Source organism: Alosa sapidissima, chromosome 12 (genome assembly GCF_018492685.1).
Source record: "Alosa sapidissima isolate fAloSap1 chromosome 12, fAloSap1.pri, whole genome shotgun sequence".
Lineage (NCBI taxonomy): Eukaryota > Metazoa > Chordata > Actinopteri > Clupeiformes > Clupeidae > Alosa > Alosa sapidissima.
In genome coordinates, this window is record NC_055968.1 from 28,130,582 (window position 1) to 28,141,703 (window position 11,122).

Genomic DNA, 11,122 nt, shown 5'->3' on the forward strand with positions numbered 1-11,122 from the left:
TCCAGCGGGCTCCTGTCCTTCTTACGCAACCCTGACGTTTCTCCCCCCTTCGACTCTTACATAAGACTTCACATTTACCCACCAGCCCTTGGGAAAATGCATCTCTCTCTCTCTCTCTCTCTCTCTCTCTCTCTCTCTCTTTCTCTTCTCATCATGCGTCAAACCCCCTTTTCCCCTCCACTCAGTGTGAGGTAATGACGAGCCTTCTCGCTGTGACGCTCGGATGCTGGATTGTATTGGAAGTGCTATTAATTGCGACTGCATAGCAATGAGTGACAAGCTACCAGCAGAGAGGGCAGACATACACCTGCCATGGCCGAGACCCCTGCGACAGCCCTAATTAGGGCCCTTTAACCACGCTGGTCTCTGGGATGAGACAGTCAGGTGGATGGATTACTGGATGTAAAAATATGTATTTGCCACAAACAATAGCCTGTTGAGCTCTCCAAAGCAAAGTGGCTGGCGCTAAAAGGCAGTGTGTCCATTGATCAGGGGAGAGGCATGAATCCATTTGCAAAATTGCATTTCACAACAGCCATTGGAGAGGCTATGGAAATGGCTGAGACTGAAATTAGTTGGGCAAGTGGTGACGACAAGACTGAAACAGACAGAACACAAAAGCCACCTGTTTAAATTTGAATGCATAATTTGGTTTTCGTCTCATCCTGTCTGCACAAAAAAAATATATATTTCTGAATAACTCTTGCATGGAGCTTTTGCAGAGCAGCTCATCACTCCCCAATAACCAAACAGACATCAGAGGACATGGTTCTCAGAATCTATCTTCACAGAGGAAGAAAAGAAGGACAATAATTATTTTCATGGAGTTCTGAGTACAAAGATGACAAAGAACAAACACATGCAGAAAAAAAAGTATATCGCATCTACTAGACCAAGTCATTAATACAAATGGAGCCCTAGATTTCTTACAGTCTGAACACAGTATCCTGGTCCACAGAAAAAATGACACTATCATGTAATGAGTAGTGATGGTTCATAATGATGCCATAAAGGACATCGGGAGAGAAACAAGCTTATCTAACTGATCATGGTAAGAGTTCATGTTCTTGGTTCAGCAAACACTGGTAATCATGAGCTGTGCAAGTCATTATGTCATAAATCCTTACGAGGCCAAGGAATGTGGAACTTTAAAACGATATGTTCGAACACTGTTATGTAAAATCCACACTTTTACCACATGCAATTGAGAAGTCAAATCATTTTTTCCTCAGTTTTCTTCTGCTAATGGATACAGACATGTAATTGTTGTGAAATGTTTAAATATATGTTTAAATATATGTCATTACCACACACTGCATTAATCACTACTCATCTTCACAATGATCATGATCATCACACTGGACTTTCAGACTGTTGTTTAAATCCTATAATCTTTCTCAATTGCACTGCTCACATTGTCAACAGAGGAACGAAAGAAAGAAAGCAGACTCTCTATGATGGCAGGCCACCGCTTCTTGACTCTGTAACTGTGTCTAATCGCGGTGACATGTGGCCGGGGATGATGTCGAGCCATTATTCCACTCGGCGGACCAAATGGCTCACACCTGCGTAAAACCTGAGAGTGGCGAGGCGGATAGCAAAGCTCTTCTTCTTATCTGCCTCGCCTTGTTTACGTTTCACCTGCGCATCTGTTCCAGCCAACTATGCTGTTTACCCAAGCATGCTGAGAAAGAGAGAGAGAGAGAGAGAGAGAGAGAGAGAGAGAGAGAGACAGATACAGAGAACAAGAGAGCGAGAGGGAGACAGCACACATACACCTATGTGACTCATAATCCATTAAACCCCTGAACCTTAGCTTGTCTTCACTGGCGAGTGAAGAAAGTGAAACTCCATCGACTCTCAGACATTTAACAGAGCGTTTTTCCCCCAGCCCACTCTTTACGTAAGCGTAATCACTACAAGGACTAGGGTTGGGCTGACCTCAGACCAGCCAGGTTCAGATGTCTTCACCTTTTTTGAGCAGAAGAAAAAGACAGAGTGTGTGAAAATAGGAAACGAAAAAAAGAAAGGGAAGAAAAGGACATAGAAAGGAACACAAGTCTGAGTAAGAAAGACTTTCAGACACCAAGCTCTGTCTACCCCCCCCCTGACCTCAATTACGAAGAAGAACTTCAAATGGCCACAGACTGAGCTGTTCAAAAGAGACGGAGGTTCTAGGGAGGGCTGCTTCTTCAGATTGCTCCAGAAAAAAAATCAGACCTGAGCTGGCAGGTGCCTGGGCATCGTCCAGCACCCAAAAGCTGGCACTGCCAGCTAACCAGACCTGCTGTGCCACGCTGTGCCATCTTAGCACATTCATACACCTTCCACTTCAGATATTTCTCTAAGTCTCAGCAAGGATGAGTTTGCTCTCTAAGAAGCAGGCCTTGGGAGTAAACCAGGAATTGGTTTGTGGTTAGTTTACTGAGAAACAGCAAGAAGCAATGCATTGTGGTTATGACAGGAAGGGACCCATCCAAGTAATGACCATCACTCTCTCTCCTCCACCGCCAGCATCATTATTCCGGCTGTTTATGAGAACCCGACCGCTGGCCTGTCATTCCAGCCCAAAAAGGCTGACAGGCTCTCAGCCCCATTAAAAAACACTGAAAGCTTGGAAACTGTGAATCGAATCAATGAAGGTGGAGCTCTCTAATCATGCGCTTCATGCCCCTCATAGGAATTTCTCTCACAGACGTCTACGTGGCTGATTAGTGAAGAGGGGAGAGAAAGCGATGAGAAACTGGCAGATGCACACACACACAAAAACATTCACACACCTGCTCGACAGAACAGACAGTTAAATTAATCTATTGGCCTTCTATTTTTTTCTAGTTTTCTTGTCTCTTTTCTACCCCCCCCCCCCCCCCCTCTTCATACCTTGCTCAGTTTTGCTGCCAAGTAGCTGTAATGGTATTTGGCAACAGGGACTATGACTGCTCAAGTGAAAGGATCAGCAATGGCCCATGTCTCAATCTCTATTTATTCTAGCCTTCATCCTATTGTCGTTGTTCTTTCTTCATCTACACCTTTCCCCTCTCAAATCCATGTCTCTTTTTTCTCCCTTCTCTGTGCATCTCCCTGTCTGAGTCTCATCTTTTTATCTTTCCTCTACATCTCTCTCTCTCCCCCCACCTCTCTCTCCATCTCGCTCCGCTCTGCTGGTTCTCCATGGCTGAGGAGCTGCCAGGCAACCTCCCAGACAGCAGGTGACTGCAGTGAAGCTGCTCCTGAGCTGCTCCCCAGGCATCAGTAACCAGACAAAGACACATATGAACCCCAAGTTCACGCAGAAACTATTCAACATCATGCCACCAGGGCATCATGAATATATATATATATATATTTTTTTTTTTTTTTTTTTTTTTCTTTTTTTTTTTTAAGTAGTACCATTGATATATATATATATACATATATATATATATATATATATATAGTACATTGATATTACCCATTTTTGATTTATAGTAATACTAACCCACTCTATATCTCTCTTTCTTCCTCCCTTACCTCACTTGTGAGATATACCATTACCAGTCATCAGCCATCCTTGTGTTTGGCCCTCATCTCACTCATCTCACCTGACGTCCCATCCCTACGACTGCCCTATTGCAGTCCCCCTATCCAAATTCCTGGCCTATCCACTACTTGCCCTATGACAACTCCTAATCCCCCTGGATAATGCCATTTCCTACACTGGACCAGAGCCATATAAAGGTACCTTTATATGGCTCTGCACTGGACTACTTGAACTTTCTGATACTAAATAGGATTCATGCATTATCATACTGGATATGTAACCATCCCACCTCTTGTAACATACACCTCAGGTGGCTTTAAACACCATGTTCTATTCTCTACATCTAACGTATGCATTTATCTTGTACAGTATACAGACCTTACTGCTCTGTAACTGACCCTAGGCAGATGGGTCAGGCCCTTGAGTCGTGGATCTGCTCGAGGTTTCTTCCTATATGTATCCCCAATTCTAGGGAGATTTTCCTTGCCCCTGTTACCCATGGGCCTTCTCTTCTTTTCTTTTCTCTGATTGTCTAACATTCTGTTAAGCGCCATAAGACATGTGTAATGTTTTGGCGCTCTATAAGTGAAATTAAATTAAAATTAAAATTGGAATGACTCTGGTGCTGGATTGTAACAGAAGGGGATTAATTGCGGCTGCATAATAACGAGGGTCAAGCCTCCAGCAGAAATGGCAGACAAATACCTATCTGACTTTAGTTGCAGCTTTTGATCATGTAAGTTTTCCAAATAAACATTATAGGTTACCACTAGAGATGCGCGGTTCGCGATTAGGTCCGCGGACTCCGCGGTTAAACCACAGATCGGGCGGATGACGTGAAGAAATTATTTTAATTAAATTCTGGCGGGTGGCGGTTGAACCAATCAAACGCATCACCCATATACATTAAAACAACCAGCGGATGGCGGGCGGGTGCGATTTTGAAAATTGGTCAAAAAACGTTGGTGCGGATGGATGCCGGATGGATGATACGTTTTGCTATGCGGTTACAGTTGAAATAATAGCCCATCCACGCATCTCTAGTCACCACACATCTGGTGACTGTGTGATATCAACAAGACAACAAGACTCTGCTAATCCCTATGCAGACTGTATCACAAAACACACAATGTGTACTGTAAATGTTACATGACCATCTCTTCTGGACAGCACTGATGAGCACAATGATGACGGATCACATAATCCACCATTGTTCATTTGTCACTGTTAAATAAAGTAGTACTATCTATCTACCCATAGATTTCCTTTGTAGGCTTTCAATAGCAGTGCTGCCGTATGGTTTGGCCAAAATGTTCACAAGGCTTTGCAGTGACAGTGATGAGAGAAAAGACTTTGGCTCCTCCACTTGTGCTCTTGACAAATGAAAATGTGAAGATGTTGTAATTGCTTCTTCTCATCTTCATGAATATAGAAGAGTCAACAAACTACCAACAAAGCCTGACGTCATGGTAAATCACCAAACCTTGCAATCTTTCATAACGGTACCAGGCTGTGTTTATTATACAGTGGAGCTATAAAGGTCAAAGTGAAATATCAAATCCATGCAACCTTGTGCCAATATCAAGTGTTCTTTCACGTTCAGCCCCGAATACGCAGAAGCGCCAGGGCTAGATTGTTTGTACTCTATGGAGTCTTTTCACACGAAGACTGATAACATGTTGGATATTGACAGGGATGTTGCTAGTTACAAAGCTACTATGGCAGCGAGATAAACACTGATAATGGGAACAGATGTCAAATACATAGGCCTGTTCACAGCACCTCACCTTAACCATCACACCATTGTTATAATACATTTTTAGTAATCCACCATGGTGAGCAAGAGCTTCCTCCCTGGATGCAGCCTTCTCCCTTCATTATCCCCAAAGGCGGCGAGCGGCTTCGCTCACTCTCTCACTCTCCCACCTTGTTTAGTCTGCCGCTCGGTGGAATGATGAGAAAGAAGCCGAGACCAGCTCCGACCTATGGCAGCAGATCATTTTTTAGATAAAAAAAGAGGCTCCGATGAGCAAAGGGGCGAAGCCAATAAAAAAAGAAAAAAAATACTTCAAAGTCTCTAACACACAGCGGTCTGAAAACTTCACAGAGTGAAAACAGTGACCTGAGTGAGAGAGAGAGAAAGATTTTCTCTTAATTGGAGAGTCTTGTTGCGGAGCTGTTGTTACACACTCACCCACCCTATAACAGACACACGAGGGAGGAAATCTGTGTTTAAACTGAAAGCCATCTGTTGACTTTTTTTATCCTACGAAAAAACTGACAGTAAATACATGTCTCAGATTCTTCGTATTGTGTGGTTCAATAGCACCCTGGTAATGTGAAAAACTGGGTTTCAAAAAACCAAATGTTCTTTGGTGAGAGGTTATTTTTTTGCACTCTTTGACACATGCATTCTGACTAGAACTTTTTGTATCCTCCCCTGCCTTTGTTCAGATGATGACACACACATATCACTGCATGACATGAATGACTACAGACCTCACATCGGAGACACTTTTACCATTGATGACAGCTATATCCTCAGGCAGCAGCACACCATGATGACCATTGTGTGTTGAGGAAAAATGTATTTTTTTGCAAATGCTCTATTTAGCATTGATCATTTAGATAAAGCTTGACTTAAAGCCTCTAACTACATTGCTGACTACAAATCATGTTATACAACGTTTATTAAACATTCAAGCAATCAATTCTGTATTGATGAATGTTAAATTACAATAGCCTGTGGGTGGTTTGACAATAATATATAACTTCATTTGTGATTAGTCATTCTTTATTGAAATGATCCAAAATAAACTGACACCTCAGCCTATGGAATGTACAACATACAGTACAGCGAATACAACCTAATGCACTTAGCAGCTATGTCCATCACATACAATCCACCTCATATGTGCCAAATTGTTGCCCTCAACATCAAGGACTGAACATATTTACTGACAAATACCTGCAGAACAAAACCATACAGTACACAGCTTGACAGCCAATCAACAGCTGGGTGCCTAGCTCCAACTCAGTGAAGCTCAGCGGCTGTGACTATTGCGTTAGCGCGTGGCTGCTCTCAAACAACCCTGAACAAATCGTATTACAGGCTCCAGGAAGCGCCTCGCACCATCCCCCTGATACAATTTAACACCAACTAAAGTGGGTGAGCCCACCCTCTGCCCAGAGAACGGGATCCCATGTTGGCCATATTTGTCGGGGTCTTGCTGTGAGCAGAGCCTCCCAATATGGTCTGAACTGTGGGATGTGCGACCAGGTTACGTGGAAAAGTATCCCTCACTTCCTCTGGATGCTTGTTTGGGTCATATGTGGGGGATGTATATACATACATTGTGTGGGACCACATCATCTATCTCGGCGGTTCCCACATCAACCACCCATACAATATTTCACCGAGAAATTTAATTACGTTCATATGAGACGACCAAAAGGAGTCATCAACGTAAGAAGATTAGGACATTTCCTATAATGTCCACGTGGAACGCATTTCAGGTGTACTTTAGAAATTACGGCTGAGAACAAAATTTGCAATCCTAGAGCTGAGCTTGAATGGCTTTCAGCATGCGATTGAAAAGCTTTCAAGCCAGTCCGGTTGTCAAGGCTTATTGCTTTTGGCAAGTTACAAAAGAAACAGGAGAGGAAATGCTCGGCTCTGAGCGGCAGAAGTTTTTCTTCTCAAGAGGCAGACATGCCGGGGGCACATCTGCATAGATTTGTAAATGCATCTCTCTCCTCAGGGACAGATACATGATGGGTACATCCTGCCAACACGAGTTCCAAATCAACTGAGAGAGAGAGAGAGAGAGAGAGAGAGAGAGAGAGAGAGATAGAGAGAGAGAGAAAGAGTCTCATGTTTGGGTACGATGGTTGGTCACTAGCTGAAAAACCACAAAACTTATAATAAACTGGTTCAGAGTGAGCGCCTTGTGTGAGTGCCTGTTGATGTGATTTTTCATCATTTAAGGTATCAAACAGAGCAAGTGAGCCCATCCAGAGCACTTACGTGTGCCAAATGTTTTGTTACAGCCATTATTTGTTGTTGTTATATATTGTTACTCTGACCTCTGCAGGAAGAGACACTCTCTTTAAAATCCAGCTGCTTCATTGTCATTATACAGAGTCTAAATTGCCTTCAGGAAAAATTCTTAAAGCCTTCAGCTGGCTGTCCTTCCTGTAGCTTGGCTAGCATGTGTGAGTGTGTCACAGGAGTGACAGACCCACTACGCTCAGATTGTGGAGACTCACAGCTCAAACTAGTTCCCTCCTGTGCAGAGAGTGCGCATAGGCTTTCAACCTTTCAATCCACTGCTAATCAAGCTATCCCAAGCATCCCTAAGAAGGAGGCTCTCTGGGCAATCAATCTGTTCTTTGGATTAGTCGATTAAAAGCTAAGTTGTGGGGAAAAGTACTGCGCGCGCGCGCACACACACACACACACACACACACACACACACACACACACACACACACACACACACACACATACACACACACACATCCATCCACACTGACCATGATCCACTTTCAGTTGCTGACTCCCTCTCAGCTTGTGTTTTGATTGATAGTGTCGGACAATCTGAAATGAATGACTGGAAGGACAATCCAAAGGTGTTTGGTAACAACAACAACAGATCAACAAAAGAGCGCCGCCTGGACCAGAACAGAAAAGGGGCCCTAAGCACATGTGGGCAGACAAGGGACATGGCTCTACAATACACACACACACACACACACACACACACACACACACACACACACACACCCACACACACACACACAGGGAGACATCCATGACTCAGCAAGAAGATAATACAAAAAAGCAGAACTTCTAAGAAATGATGAACACTGTCAGCTTGAAGAATGCGGTCATCATGCAAGCCATGCTTTCCATGGGCAATACTGATGCTAGCCATTATTGCCTCCTATAGACACAGCACTAATTTGCACTTTCTAGGATTTCTCATTAGCACCCCCTGAAATAGAACCATGCTTCTCGACTTAAGTAATAAACCTCAGCAAGGATTTTATCATTAAGGGGCTAAACTGACTCCACAGGTCTGAGCAAGTACAGACAATGTAAAAAATAAAACTTGGCATAAAATAAAAACTGCTACCTCCCCTGCATAATAGAGTGGATATAGCTGTGTAGCTACAGGGAAAAGGGCAAAATTCTTAACACAAAGCACTACAGGGAGCATTATGTCAGGCAAAAGGTGAAGAACTATTTTTTCTCTCTCTCTCCCTCTCTATCCATTTCACCTTTCTCTCCCTCTTCTGCATCGTCAACCTCTACGTGTTTTCCTGTCCTTCTAAAAGCCTTTCAAGTAAACATACAGTACATGTATGTACAATGTATCATGAGGATATATATAGGTCAAGACATATTGGGCCCTATTTTATATATTGGTCAAGGCATATTTTGCCCTATTTTGGCAATCTAAAATGCACGGTCACTGGCGAATATCTTAAATACATTTAGGGGTTTGTCCAGTCCACATTTGGGGTGGTTTTCTACGTTTCTGATTGTCAAAATAGGCCCCCTTGTGTTCAACATAACATGGATTGGTATTGACATTTTCAGAACTCCTTCGCAGCACAGTCACAGAGCAAGCTGAACAATATTTGTAGTGCACTACCCTGTTGCTTGTTCAACAGGTAGCCATTTTTTAACTTAATGATAAATTCAATGGACATACTCTAATCCACATACTCCACTGGCGACTTAGAGTAAAGATTACTATAATTCTAACATGGATACGGCACTGCACATAAACTGACACAATCATTTAAGCTGTAAAATGAGACTGTATAATATATACAGCACCGTACATAAAACACACACACACACAGACACACACACACACACACACACACACACACACACACACACACACACTGTACTAGTCTAATACAGCTAAATCAGTATAATTCCATACAATGGGATGGAATCTAATGGCAGTGGTGAATGTGAACAAATTCTTTATGCATTAAGAAAATGTCAAATTTCTGTCACATCTCAGTGAATACCACATGACTAATCAGTGAACAAGCTTGCAAGAGAGAGAAAGTAATGACTTCTTAATTATGCCCTCATCATTGACTTTCCAGGCAGGCAGATTACTAATGTCCTATTAGTTCCTACACTTTATCCTTCCACTTCTTTAACACAATGGGTTTTTTTTAACCAGTGAAAAACTAGCCTCTTTCCATGACAGACATAATGTCTCAAAGACGTGTTCCTTCATACCAGAGTTTTTTTTTTATGAACTGGTGACCAACTTTGCATGATGGGAGAAGAAGTATTGTTGCAGTCTAGGATTTAGAGCAGGCAAAAAGAAAATCAGACTCCAAAAGAGACTTCGTGCTATTCCCCGTTGCTGTACGTTTAAAGAATACACATTGCATATGTGATACTGATCTCACCTCTGTGGACAAGTGATTGGCCCATTCAGACATTCAGTTTCTCAAAGAAAATGCCAGCAGCATCACCTCAATACAACTGAATCATGAATCCCAGAAAAGGGGGGCGCTGTGGCGCAACTGGTTACAGTTATTGTATGTAAATGTATCGTACTGAAAATGATTACAATTGAGATAACTTGCTATAAAAATGACAAGTCTTCTTTACTATCAAGCTTTTGCAATAATCATGCCATATAATCAAACAAAGATGGCCAATTTCACCAAAGTTTTGGCTACTTATTGCCTTTGTGACACCTAATCTAGATGGTGTGACGAATCAATACCTTTATCAACGGAATGATCTGCTGAATGGCAAAGACTGCAACAGTACAATTACAACTGTTCCCATATAACAAATGCACAATATAGGTTTACACAGAGAGTAAGATGAGTGATACATTAAAATGAACATCTGTACCTGTATTATTGATAACTTATCCATGCATAGGCCTACCCATGACAGAAAGTCCCTAGCCTTTCTTATCACACGACAACTGAAATACTTATTTTTTCCATACTTGTCTTTGTCCATAGGCCTACTTGTTTTACGCATGCTGATTCTCTGGGCTATCACACCATCAAACCGAGACACAGGTTGATTCTATAGAGGTACGTAGAAGCAAACAGGTTTCAGCAATGACCAGTACAGTGCCAGCTGTTCCTATCAAAAGGAATTAGGCTACTTCCAGAAGTTTGTCTTTTAACGATATAATGATTATTATGTTGGCGACAAAATGCTATTTTTTCTAAGACCTGTCAAACACAGAACCCATCCAGGACTGGGCAAGTTAGGCTACACCTTTCAATCAGACTGCCTACGTCGAAACAAACCCCCAAAATCATAATTCCATACAAAACCAACTGGGCGCTAAATGCACTTTGCAGCGACAAAACGAATAAAGTGTGCAGCAGCATCTGCACGAGACCGACGCTAGAAACTTCACGGTGTTTCTTGGGCAATGTCAGATAGGTTACCTAAAAGTGCCGAGAGTCCACCCATGTTGGCGCTTATCTCCGTTCAAGATGTGACGGTCCTATGTGGTATGTAGTTCCCTTGTTCTCCGTTGGTTTCATCAATTGCTCCCGCAGACTGTGAGAAGAGAAGTAGAAATGCAG

At 42.5% G+C, this 11,122-nt stretch overlaps 1 protein-coding gene across 8 annotated transcripts in view; it reads right to left on the bottom strand.

The window, feature by feature from the left end:
* The window catches only part of LOC121677771 (voltage-dependent R-type calcium channel subunit alpha-1E), a 154,355-nt gene extending 143,233 nt beyond the window's left edge, over positions 1-11,122 (bottom strand). For 5 of the 8 annotated variants that reach the window (XM_042056759.1, XM_042056757.1, XM_042056754.1 and 2 more), the window contains exon 1: positions 10,982-11,121. The gene's annotated coding sequence lies outside the window, so the exon portion shown is untranslated. Of the gene's footprint in view, positions 1-10,981 lie in introns of all 8 variants that reach the window. The other 3 variants (XM_042056758.1, XM_042056756.1, XM_042056752.1) reach the window with 1 other exon arrangement.